This window comes from Tenrec ecaudatus, chromosome 1 (assembly GCF_050624435.1).
Source record: "Tenrec ecaudatus isolate mTenEca1 chromosome 1, mTenEca1.hap1, whole genome shotgun sequence".
Classification (NCBI taxonomy): domain Eukaryota; kingdom Metazoa; phylum Chordata; class Mammalia; order Afrosoricida; family Tenrecidae; genus Tenrec; species Tenrec ecaudatus.
In genome coordinates this window covers 180,324,216-180,337,905 of record NC_134530.1, presented here as the reverse complement: position 1 = coordinate 180,337,905, position 13,690 = coordinate 180,324,216, and positions in this window count along the sequence as shown.

The following is a 13,690-nucleotide window of genomic DNA, read 5'->3' as shown; positions in this document are numbered from 1 at the left end:
TCTCCCTTTCCCCAATACAAACTCCCACACAAAACTGAGAATACCTGAAAGAGTAGCTGCTATGTCCCAAATAGAGAGCAGGTGAATACATACAAAAGTCTGGCCTGAATTATTATAAATCTATCAGGCAAGGAGATTTGTTCAGGGCTTTATTCAACGTGGTCATAAGACTATAGGGAAATCCCTTTAGGAGTCAGATTTTAAGGTGCTCAGTTCAAAACCACCAGCCACTTCTCAGGAGAAAAATGAGGCTATCTACTTTCATAAAGATTTTCAGTCTGGAAAACGCACAAGAATCATTCTATCCTGTCCTATGGGGCCACCCTGAGTCAGAATCAACTCAATGGCAGTGAGTTTTTTAAGTGATTCCATCTGTATGAAAACTGAAGCATGACCTGCTTTATCATTTTAATATGCATTTCTAATTTTGTATAAGAAATGCTATTACTTTTGCCTGTGTGCTCCTTACACCCTGCCCCACTCAGGTAAACTCACACACATTTTTCAAGACTCTACTCTGCAAATATCAGGATGTAGTCCAAAGACAATCCACAATGGAATTAGGAAGATCTGGGAGTTACAGCCGCAGTAGCATCCCTTACCAGCTGTGCGTCACTCATCGATCAAGCTAAATGATCCTTCTGGTTGTCTTAGTTTGTTTCGTGTTTGGTTTGGTTTGGTTTGGTTTGGTTTGGTTTGGTTTGGTTTGGTTTGGTCTGGTCTGGTCTGGTCTGGTCTGGTCTGGCCTGGTCTGGTCTGGTTTGGTTTCCCTAGGACTACCATAACAAAATATCACAAACGAGGCGGTTTTAAAGCATAGACATTTAGCGTCTCATAGTTTTGGAGAGTAGAGGCCCAAGTCCAGGGGTCACTTTGGTGAGTTCCTTCTGAGCATTCGGAGAGAGGAGTTGTCCCTCGCCTGTCTCCTGCTGGTACTGGCTCCCAGCACGCCTAGGTGGTCCTTGAATCGAGGATGCATCTTCCTCCTGTGTCCCTGTCTCTTGGATAAGACACCACCCGGGTGAGATTGCGAGATCATCCTCTGCTCTGGCTTGATCTCACGTTAAGATAACTCAAAGATCCTATTTCTATACAAGGTCACATCCACAAGTACAGAGGTTAGGATTGTAACCTATCTTTTGAGGGTACACAGTTCCATCCATAAAACTGGTACTCAATTTTTCTCAACTGTGAAAAACAGACATTACTGGCCACCTCGGAAAGTTATTGTGGGGAGTAAATGGGCCAGTATAGGAAGAGGAGCTGGAACACGGGAGCATTCAGTCAACATCTAATGGGAGCTGTTATTGCTCTGCCATCTCCTGTGAAACTTTCCCCTAGGCCGACCCACACTGGCACCAGCGTTGCTCTCTCTGTGTGCTCCCATATGATACCCACATAAATACTCATCTTACAATACTACCGTCATTTGTGTCCAAGTCTGTCTACCCCTCGCAGTGGCGTTCATTTCTTTAGCCCCCAAATCACGAAGAACAACTAAAAAACCAACATACTCAAAAAACACACAGAGAGTGAGTGAGTGAAAAACATTGAGTCTTTCTTTTAGGGTAGTATGCACTATAATGCCCAGTTAGGCAGATAGAGCAACATTTAAATGTCCAGGCTACCTGAGTCAGCAGGGAAAGCTTATTTTTGTCAGCCAAGTAAAACGTGGTTCGCCTTCATCACAGGAAGTTAGACTTTGAGCAGAAAGGCCATGCCTGTGATCTTTCCTCGTGGGCTTTGCTGCTTGGCCCATGGATTAGAAGACCCTGCACATCACGCACACACACATAATAAAGATGACATGGGCATCATCTCTATGACTTGGGATGTCACACTCAGCTCAGGGTACCAATCCTCTGAAACATTTCCTCTTCTGACTTTGTTCAGGGCCCAGGGAACGGCTTCTCCACATCTCTTGTCCTCCGTAACACACAGCAACGATATCCCGGGGCCCTGAAGACTAAGGGTGGGGCGCTACCAGCAGAGGAAGGCACGGACTTAGACTGTGAGTGGGGTTGAGCATCACAAGCACTTAAATGAAAGGCGAGCTTGTCTAATCGGTTTTCTTCAACTAGTTTGAGGGCAATAGATGGGCACATGACACTCTTACCATTTCCCAATCACACCAGGCCTTCCTTTTCCTGTTTCTCCACAATCTCTAGTTTCAGCTCCCAGAGGTAAACGCAAATTCGTGCAGTATTTGCAACCATTCATTCACATGACTACGGAAGAATATTCTGTAATATTAAATAATCCATATTGCTCCTAACTGTGTCTATGAATAGGTCTAGGCATAACATACAAAAAATATGATGCTGATTCTAGAGGAGTGAGCACTAGATCACAAATAGCTTTTTAAAATAAAAATATTTAATAAAATTGAGTTATATTTCGCCAAAAAGTAAGTGAAAAATCATTCTGCCCTTTAAATTTAGCAGATGTCTTTTTGAAAACATGTGAACATATGACATTTGGGTCTCCATTTGTACTTTGTCTCAGAATTCATGAATCTGAGAAACAACTTTTCCTGGGTGACCCAATTGAAGGGCATGGAGGTATCAAAGGGAACGCCATCTGGATTCAACATAGAGAAACAGTCCTTGAACACGACTTTCGGTTTTAAGGAGGAGCTAAAGAAGCCTGCTACAGAAGCGTCCAGTGCACAAGCTTCACGTTTCAAGGATTACAAAACTACCTGAAGCAGAAGAGAATCAGAACTGAGACTCAAATGGCTAACCAAAACAATAAACTCAGTGCCATCGATTTCAATTCTGACTCACAGAGACCCGATAGGACAGGATAGAACTGCCCTTGTGGGTTTCCAGGACTGTAACTCTTTCGTTTATTGATTTATTATTAATCATTTTATGAGGGGGGCCTTTACAAATCTTATAACAACCCATCATTGATTGTATTAAGCACACTTGTACATATGTTGCCATCAACACTTCCAAAACATTTTCTTTCTACTTGAGACCTTGATATCAGCTCCTCTTTTTCCCCCTCCCCCACCCCTCGTGAATCCTTGATCAATTATATGTTTTTATTATTGTTTTGTGTCTTACACTGTCTGTTGTCTCCCTTCACCCATGTTTCCAGTATTCATCCCCCTGGGGAATGGGCTATATATCCAACCTTGTGATGGTTGGACATATCCCCCTACCCTCATGATATCGGTACTCCCACTACTGTTTCTGAAGGCTTTATCTCTGCTGAATTCCATGTGTCAAGAGCTCTTATCTACACCTCTGTGTGTGCTCTGGTCTAGCCAGATGTGTAAGGTAGACTTGAGTCATGGTAGTGGGCAGGAGGCGGCAAGAGAACATTCAGCAGCTACAGGAACGATGCGTGTTTCCTCGATGTGATACTGCACCCCATTTGAATTGTCCCTTCCCTGGAACCTTTCTGTGGGGGGATGTCCAATTGCAGGACTGGTACTCTTTGTGGGAGTAGAAAACCTCATCTTTCTCCCACAGAACAGGATGCTTCCTGAATCATTCAACATTTGCCCGTAGAATCTTTCAATATTACAGATAGAGGCTTGAATTTTTTATTTGTTAGTTTAAGATATACTGAGTGTGTTCTTCCTTTTGTGATTTTCTAACTCAAGGTCATACTTTGGCTCTCATGGACTTGTTGTAACGTTCTCCAGCTTCAACCTGAACTTTCACAGGAGCCATGGTGGTCTGTTCCACAGTCGACCCCTGGCTTCATCTCAGCTTTGGATATGGAACGTCTCCATCATCTCTTCACACAGATATAGTCAATTCACTTTCTATATGTTCTATCTGGAGAAGTCTGTGTATATTTTGTGATGTTGAAAAAAGGTATTGTGATGAAGAAGTCCTTCATCTTGTAAAATTCTCTCATGTGAACTCCAGCTTCGTTTCTATCACCAAGGCCGTATTTTTCCAACTACTGTTCCTCTTTGTTTCCAATTTTTTCTTTACTTCACCCTGGCATAGCCTGCTGGCTGAGAAGATCCGTCTCAAAAACCCTTGGTGCACTCTGCTGCACGGCCTTATGGCAGGGATTTAAGTTTCACTTGGGAATCCCTGCTTCACTTGATGGCAGTGAGTTGCCTTGGGAAAGGCAATGTCCTATTTGGCCTGAAACAAGAAGGAGTTAGCAGTATTAGTGGTTACAGCTTGGGCTGCTATCCACAAAAGTCAGCTGTTCAAAACCACCAGTGCTCCATGGGAGAAAAATGAGGCTTTCTGCTCCCATAAAGGGTTACAGTCTCAGAGACCTGCAGAGGCAGTTCTACCCTGTCCTATAGGGTCACTGAGTCAGCATCGACTCGATGGCGGTGAGGTTGGTGTGGTTTGGGCAACAGTGAGAGCTTGCACTCAAGAAAAGAACATAACCTGTCAAAGTTATCAGATGGGAGACTGCGAGGTGCCCTCCCGCTATCGGCACATAAATAGTGATTTTCATGGGCCCAAGAGAATGGCTTTCCATTGGCAACTTAAAAGCAATAGAACCAAATGACGTAAAAAGAAAGCTCTCACCAAACTGAAGATATGATCAAGAAAGGGGACACAGAACATAATAGACTAGATCCAAGGACAGATGTGCTAAGTTGCTGATAGAATGTCTCCCAAAGTATCTATCTTCCCCTATAAAATATTTTCAATACTTGAGAACAAGGATTTGGGAGACATTCATGTATAACACACCTATTTTGAACAGTGTCCTGAAGGGGTATCTCAGGTGTGTGGCTCCTGGTTCAGGTTTATAAATAGACTCTAGATTAGGAAGTAAACCATTTCAGAAGGGGCCATCACGCATTAAAATGCAAGGCAAACAGATGCTGAAACTTTTTCTCTGAACATTGAAGATGGTTTTCTTCAATTGATTCTAAATGTATTCTCTATGGCAAAAGATAAACTTCTAGAATGCTTAATGACGGTGTTGGTGAAGGGTCCACTCTGCCTGGGATTTGTAATCTAGTTTACTAAAAGCAAGTAAACGAAAGAGAAAGCTGATAATAAAGCTTTTGAAATGTGAGGTGAGGGGCACCATTCCTGTTAGGATAAATATCCTGTTAGATACTTATCTCAAGTCATTGTTGGGCTTTAATGTCTTAAGAGAGCATTGAATTTAGGTAATTTTTATAGAATATGGTGAAAACATCCCACTGGTTGTTAGGTGCCATCAAATTGGTTCCGACCCTTAGTGACCGTATGCTCAACAGAAAAAAAACACTGCCCAATCTTGTGCCATCCTCACGATCGTCCCTGTTTGAGCCCATTGTTCCAGACACCTGTCAATTCAGCTCCTAGAGGGCCTTCCTTTTCCTCTGCTCCTCAGTTTTACCAAGCAGGATGACCCTCTACAGAATGGGGAATTCTTTCTGTGTTCTGCACAGAACATGGCCTCCTTTGAATTTACTAATACAACAAGCTGCTCCTTCCTGGGGTTTTCCAGCCACCTTTGTTCACAAGCCTGATTCCAGAACACAAATCCCAACCAAGAGGAGCAGCCCTGGTGGCGCAGTGGTTATAAGTTGGGCTGCTAACCACAAAACCAGCAGTTCAAAACCACCAGTTCCTCTGAGGGAGAAAGATGAGGTTTTCTGTTCCCCTAAAGAGTTACAGCCTCATAACCCACCCACCCCCCAGGGGCAATTTTACCCTGTCTGTTGGGTTGCACTGGGTCGGGATTGACTCGATGGCAGAGAGTGAATCGCAATCCGTGCTTTGTTGGGTGTTGCTTATGAACCACGGTTAGTGTGCTCATTTCTGTAGTCCCCTAGGTAGGCACTTGTATAAGCCCCCCTAGGTAGGCACTTGTATAAGCCCCCCTAGGTAGGCACTTGTATAAGCCCCCTAGGTAGGCACTTGTATAAGGCCCCCTAGGTAGGCACTTGTATAAGCCCCCCTAGGTAGGCACTTGTATAAGCCCCCTAGGTAGGCATTTGTATAAGTCCCCCAAGTTAGGCACTTGTATAAGCCCCCCTAGGTAGGCACTAGTATAAGCCCTCCTAGGTAAGCACTTGTATAAGTCCCCTAGGTAGTAGGCACTTGTATAAGCCCCCTTAGGTAGGCACTTGTATAAGCTCCCCTATGTAGGTACTTGTATAAGTCCCCCTAGGTAGGCCCTTGTATAAGTCCCCCTAGGTAGGCCCTTGTATAAGTCCCCCTAGGTAGGCCCTTGTATAAGTCCCCCCAGGTAGGCACTTGTATAAGCCCCCTAGGTAGGCACTTGTATAAGCCCCCTAGGTAGGCACTTGTATAAGCCCCCCTAGGTAGGCACTAGTATAAGCCCCCCTAGGTAGGCACTTGTATAAGTCCCCTAGGTAGGCCCTTGTATAAGTCCCCTAGGTAGTAGGCACTTGTATAAGCCCCCTAGGTAGGCACTTGTATAAACTCCCGTAGGTAGGCACTTTGCTTTACAGAAAGGAAATTGAGGCTTGGCAAGATTTGAGAAGGCTCTCTCAGAAGTATCAGAAAACATCCCTGCCCAGTCCAACTTAATCCATAAGTCTGATACTAGTCCATCAGACCCTCTTCAGACTCACGCAGCCGCATGCAAGGATGCAGAATGTGGGAAGATCAGAGACCAGCGGGTACAAAATTATGTGAATCCAACGGCGGTGATCCTGGCAGCAATCTGGGTCAGGCAGTAGGGTGAAAAAGACAGAGAGAGACGTTGCCATGGCTCTCCTTATGAGGCCATACCCGTAAGCAGGCACCATCAGGCTTGACCTGACTGACAGATTGACTACCACTTCTACACATTTATCTTCATGTTGACACGAAATGATGTAACTACTACATCAGGTTTGACTTCTTTGCAAATAAGCCTTCCTCTTTGGACTCATCTCTGCTTTCTCTCACATACGCTGGCCTGCAAGCATAGGAGTGGGTGGTTTCTAAAGTCTCTGTGTTCCCCAGTGTGGTAGTTACATAATTTCGTGTCAACCAAATAATGTAGGGGTGGAGTCTAGTCTGTCAATCAGGTCACAGTTTGATGATGCCTCCCTGAGGGTGTGGTCTTCCCATGAGGATTCTGGGAACTTCCTCTCTCTCTTCATCTTCCTGTGGACAAGGCATGCTGAGATGTGAGTGAATGCGGAGGAGACCTGTGGAGACAGCCCTGAGCTGCTGCCACTGCCATTGGATCCACAAGCGTTTTCATCCACCGGCCTGTTATCTTCCTACATTTGGCATCATTGCGTGTGGCAATGTGAGTCTTAAGAGGAATTTATGGACTAGTATCAGACATATGAGCGAATATCAGACTTATGGACTTGATCTAGACTGAGCTGGGAGTTCACTCAGTGTACAATTGCTCTTTGATATAAACAATTTCTTACAGTCAACCCAGATGAATATGCCCACCTTGCCTCCAAAAAAACACCTAACCTCCCAGTTCTCTCCCATTCTACCAACACATGGTTAACTTTATTCTGACCTCTATCATAGATCTGATGGTGTCGTGATTATGCATTGGGCTGCGATACCCATGGTTGGCAGTTCAAAAATACCAGCAGCTCTGTTGGGGGAAGACTGGGTTTTCTATTCCTGTAAACAGTTCCAGTCTTGGAAACCCACAGGGGTCACTATGAGTCAGTTTTGGCTTGTTGGCGGTGAGTTTGATTTTTTGGTTTTGTCATAACAAGTAGCACAATATGCTCTGTTGGTTCAGATACCGTTTCTCCATTCACATGAGACTCAATACCAGACATGGCCCCTATCTTGTCTTTGACTCTCCAGTGACAAGCACAATGCCTTGGACACATACCTATTAAAAACCAAGCCATCAAGTCAATTCTGACTCATAGTGAGCCTGTAAGACAGTGTAACTGTCCATCAGGTTTTCACAGCATTCTCCCACACCACTACTGTAGGTTCAAATTGCTGATGCTTTAGTTAGCGGCTAAAGGGCTAACCACTGCACCACCAGGGACACGTGGTAGCGTTACTAAGTGATTAACCTTTTCCAGCCACCGTTTAGCTGTCTTCTAGGAGCCATTCCCTTCCCCCACTGAGTAATTCAGAGGCAAATGAGTCTTCTACGTGTTATGCTACGCTCCTACACAGCCTCGCTGTACCTGCCTTGCTAGGGTGGAAATTGTATGCATGCCTTGTCAAATTATACCCTTCCCTCAGCAAGAGCTTATAAAAAACAAACCAGCTCTGTAAGAATCTCAGTCTATTCACAGGGGCGCCTGGGAGGAACCAGCCCTCACCCACACCCCCGCCACCCAAGGAACAGGAAACAAGCCTGTCCTCTGGGAGTCGACCCAAGAAGCAAACGCAGAAATATGCCCAATGGGAAGGATCAAATCATATCAATATGACCTATGAGTAAACTTTTATGGAAGAGAAATCATAAATTATTGTAGCAGTGCGTCAACAAGGAGCTTCCGGAAATTCAAGCTGCACAGAAGAGGGTGTGGCAGGAGGGATGCCACTGCTGGTGCCAGATGGATCTTGGCCGAAAGCAGCAGATGTCAGAAAGATGTTTACTTGTGTTTCCTTAACTATGCAAGATCATCAGACTGAGCGGATCGTAATAAAGTAGGGATAGCATCGTGTCACTGAAATGCATGTATTTTACTTTGGAGTGGCACAGCCAATTTTCTCACTGCAAGGTACATGAAGAAATGGGACTCTTAAGTAGAGGTGTACACCAGCAAGGAGACCAACAAGTAAGACAGGCTTTGTGGTGTCTTGGTGCAAATCAGAATACATAGAGAAGATATACGATGTACTTTGGAATTTACACTTTGGGGACTCATGTATAGATAGCTTACATTAACTCAGGTTTCGAGATACCAAAGTGAAACAACTTTGACCACAAGCAGGCAAACAGAGCGTTAGGGCTCTTTAAGTATTAGGCCAGTTTCAGGATGTCTTTGTTGACTAAGCAGAATAGCAGGGCCTAGATTTTGATCACTAGTAGGTAAATAAGAGCAGTCTCTCAGTATTATCTAGCCTCACTCGGTGGCATGCACACCCAACCTGTTTGTCTTTGAGAAATTTATAAACTAGCTCCCTAAAGACTGCATTAAGTAAAGTACCTTAGGCTAACTGCATATAGCAAAGGGGATTTTTCTAACTGTGTTATGTAAAATAACTGAGATTACAATGGCAAAGAATGGAAATTTCAGAACACTTAATTTTGCTCATATAGAACTTGGTATATAGAGCAACAGGCAGCCCTTTGAAAAGAGCAAGGCAATACTGCGGAGTTTGAAACCAGGAAAGGTGCGCATCGGGGTTTCATTCTCTCGCTCCACTTGCTCCATCTGTTTGCTGACCAAGGAATCTGAGAAGCCGGGCTCTCAGGGAAGCAGAAAGGGGCTCCCTGGTGTACAGTGATGGCGATTCACCTACTAGAGTGTCATCGTCCCTTTTAAGAATATAATTTTCATACATCTTATCTCTAAGCACGCAGATATTCCCCTACATACAAAAAACTTACCTACAATTTTTGTTGGGTTCTGTGCTCAAGAAACGCATCCAGAGACCCCTGGGTTAGCAGCCCCATCTTAGAGGAAAGCATTCACACACTCACCTGCTCTCCACCCTCCAGCCCATGATGGCTTTGTGTGTTGACTCAATTTGGGTGATGGAATGAATGTTGTCGTTTCTCCAAAGTCCCTTTAGAGCAAAGCATCATCTTTTAAAGGCGGGGCAGAGAGTGGAAGAATAATTGTTTGGGGTCTAATGATAATAATTGGGTGATCTCATCACCCACGTTAGTTGATAAAAGGAGCTGTTGTGTGGACAGGACCCCAAAAGTCCACTTAAGTGAAGAGGGCCACCAAATTTGGAAATAATAAGATCAAGACTTCTAGTCACCACTGTCAGAATGTAACTTTGCAATACATGAGCTTTTGGAGGTGATAGCAAGAGGTTCAGGTGACCCACCTGAGTCCCCCTGCACTTGCAGTAGGTAGTTTGGGCAAGAAGATCACACTCTCCTCAAAGCACTTCCTGTTGGAAGAGTTGGTGCTAGGTGCCACTGAGTTGGCGCTCATCCAAAGGGACCCAGTTCACAACAGAGTCAAGCACTGCATGATCCTGTGTCATCCTCACTATTTTTCGTGTGCCTGATGTAAAAGGCCTTCCTCTTTTTCACTACCAAACATGATGTCCTTCTCCAGGGACTGGTCTCTCCTGACAATGTGGCCTAAGCATGCAAGATGAAATCTTTCCATAATTGCCTGTAAGGAGCACGCTGACCTTATTTCTTCCAACACAGATATGTTTGTTCTTTCAGCAGTCCATGATACTTTTACTATTCTTCTCCATCACCTCAAATGAAATGCAACTTTTCTTCTTTGATCTTCCTTATTCAATATCCCACTTTCATATGATACGGTGGAGAAGACCCTGACGTGGGTCAGGTGCACCTTAGTCCTTAAAGTAGCATCCTTGCTTTTCGATACTCTGAAGAAGTCTTGTGCAGCAGATTTACCTAATGCAACATGTCTTTTGATCTCTTAACTGCTTGCTTCCATGAGCATTGATTGTGGATCCAGTAAGACAAAAATCCTTGACAACTTCAACCTTTTTCCCATTTATCATGGTGTTCCCTATTGGTTCAGTTGTGAGGATTTGGGTCTTCCTTACATTGAGTTGCAATCTTTACTGAAGGCTATAATCCTTGATCTTCATCAGCAAATGCTGATGAAAGCAAGGTCGGTTAATAAGTCTTCCTCCAAGCCTCATGCCATGTTCTTCATTTAACCCAGCTTCTCTATGATTTTCTCAGCATACAGATTGAACAAGTATGGTGACAGGATGCAGTCCTGATGCACACCTTTCCTGATGCAAACCATGCAGTGATTCCCTTGTTCTATTTGCACAACTACCTCTTGATCTATGTGCAAGTTCCAGATGAGCACGATGAAGCGTTCTGGAATTCCCATTCTTCTCAAGGTTATCTACAGATTTTATGGCCCACAGTCAAATGCCTTGGCATATTCAATGAAACAAACATAATCACTTTCCTGGTATTCTCTGCTTTGAACCAAGATCCATCTGACACCAGCAATGCCATCACTTGTTCCATATCCTCTTCTGAAACCAACCTAAACTTCTGGCAGTTTCCTATCAAAGTGCTGCTGCAACTGTGGTTGGATGTTCTTAAGCAGAATTTTACTCATGTCCTGTATCAATGATATGACTATAGTTAGAGCATTCTGTTGGGTCACCTTTCTTGGGAATAGTCACAAATACAGATCTCTTCCTGTCAATTGGCCAGCTATTTGTCTTCCAAATTTCCTGGCAAAGACGAGTGAATGCTTCCAGTGCTTCCTCAGCTTGCTGAAATATTTCAATGAGCCTTGCTTTAATTCCTGGAGCCTTGTGTTTGGCTAATGCATTTCAGTGAAGTTTGAACCTCTCCCTTCAGCACCATTGGTTCTTGCTCACATGCTCCCTCCTGAAATGATGACTGTCAACTAGTTTTTTTGGGGAGTGTCTGTGTCTTCTTTCCATCTTCTCTTGATACTTCCTGCATCATTCAATCTTTTGCCCACAGAATCGTTCAGATTGCTACCAAGGCTTGCATTTTTTCTTGGGTGCTTTCCGTTTCAGCTAGGCTGTGTGTGTTCTTCCCTTTTATTTTTCTCATTCTAGGTCCTTGAACATTTTGTTATAATATTTTGCTTTTTCTTCTCAAGCTGTCCTTTGGAATTTTCTGTTCAGCTCCTTGACTTCATCCTTTCTTCCATTTGCTTTAGCGACTCTATGATTAAGAGCAAGTTTCAGAGTCTCTTCTGACATCCACTTTGATTATTTTTAATTTGTTTTTTTAATGATCCTTTACTTTCTTCATGAATGTCTTGATCTCTTCGCTTTATCAGCTTATTAGTGTTCAGTGTGTCCAATCTGCTCTTGAGCTGTTCTTGAAATTCAGGAGGGAGAGACTCAGGGTTGGTTCCTGTAGCCTTGTTTTAATTTTCTTCAGCTTTATCCTGAACTTACGTCTGAGCAATTGGTGGTCTATTCCACAGTCGGCCCCTGATCTGGTTTTAGCTGCTGGTATTGTTTCTTCATCGTGTCTTCCCACAGATGTTAGTCAATTTGATTTCTGTGTATTCCATCTGGGGAAGGCCTTGGGTATAGTCATCTTTTGTGTTGTTGACAAAAGGTTTTGCAAAATTCTATCGTTCCTACCCCCAAGCTTCAGTTCTATCACCAAGTCCGTATTTTCCAACTACTGTTCCTTCCTCTTTGTTTCCAATTTTTGCATTCCAACCATCCATGACTATCAATGCATCTTACTGCATGTTTCATCAAGTTCTGACTGAAGTTGTTGGTAGACTTCTTCAAGTTCTTCAGCACTAGTTTTTGTGGTTGGTGAATAAATGAGTAACAGTTGTATTGATTGGGTTCCCTGGAAGTCAGATAGATATAGTCTGATTACAGATAACATTGTTCTTCATAATGGATTTAGTAGGATCCTTTCTGACAATAAATGCCATGCCGTTGATTGTGTTATGCCAAGCACAGTACATAATATGATTTTCTGATTCAGAATGGCCAATACTTGTCCATTTCAGGCCACTAATCCATTTCTAATTTTCCTAAAGTCATACTTTGCACATTCCAAGTTCTAATCATTAGATTTTTACAGCTATTTCTCTTTACCTTGGATGGTACCCTATCAGCAAATGAAGATCCAGAAGGATCCACTCGCACAGGCTTTACTGGACTCACATGGCCATGGCAGGCTCCCCTCCAAGAAATCACCTTGACTCCTCACCATTTGTCTGTCAGCTTGTTAGACTGTGGTGGCTTGTGTTGCTGTGATGGTGGAAGCGATGTCACTGGTACTTCAAATGTGAACGGGTTTCAGCAGAGTTTCCAGACTAGGAACGGAGGAAGGAAGAAACCACTGAAAACCTGAGACGGGCACATCTAACATATAGTAGTCAAACCGGAGCCTGGGGGACGGAAGTCAGTTGATAAATGGTTCCCAGACTCCCTCTCCTCTTGTGGGACAATTCTCAGGCACATTCCACAAGATGTCCAGAAGTCTCCAGTAAGAGTAAACCCTGATTGACCACAGGTATAACCTACTCATTCATTGTTGCTATTTGTTAATTGTTGTTCCAATTCATGAAGACTTTACAAATAAGACCACTCCTTCTCCATCTGACCTCCAAGATGCTGCTCAGGATTTTTTTTTAATTCAATATTTTCTAAATGAAATTTTTAATTCAATATTTTCTAAATGAAATTATTTATTTTATGAATTTAAATATCATCTATATTGGTGATAATCCTCAATTTATTTCTTTGACTTAGAAAACTCTTGAGTTAATCTATTTCTCCCTGCCATCGAGTCAATTCTGGCTCATAACAACCCTATAGGACATAGAACTGTCCCTGTGGGTTTCTGTAACTATGACTCTTCATGGTAGTAGAATGCCTCATTTTTCCCCTGTGGAGCATCTGGAGGTTTCAAACTGATGACCTTGCAGTTTGAGTGTTGCAAGGAGGGTACTGGCAACTCTTAAGCTCAATGTGTAACCTACTATGTCGATCTAAATTTAGATTCTAAACTCATTGCCATCAAGTCAGTTCTGGCTCACAGAGACAGGATAGAATTATAGGGCAGGATAAAATTGGTAATATGACTTTCTGAGACTCTTGACTGGAGTAGAAAGTTCATCTTTCTCCCACGAATATCTGGTGACTTTGATCTGCTGACCTTG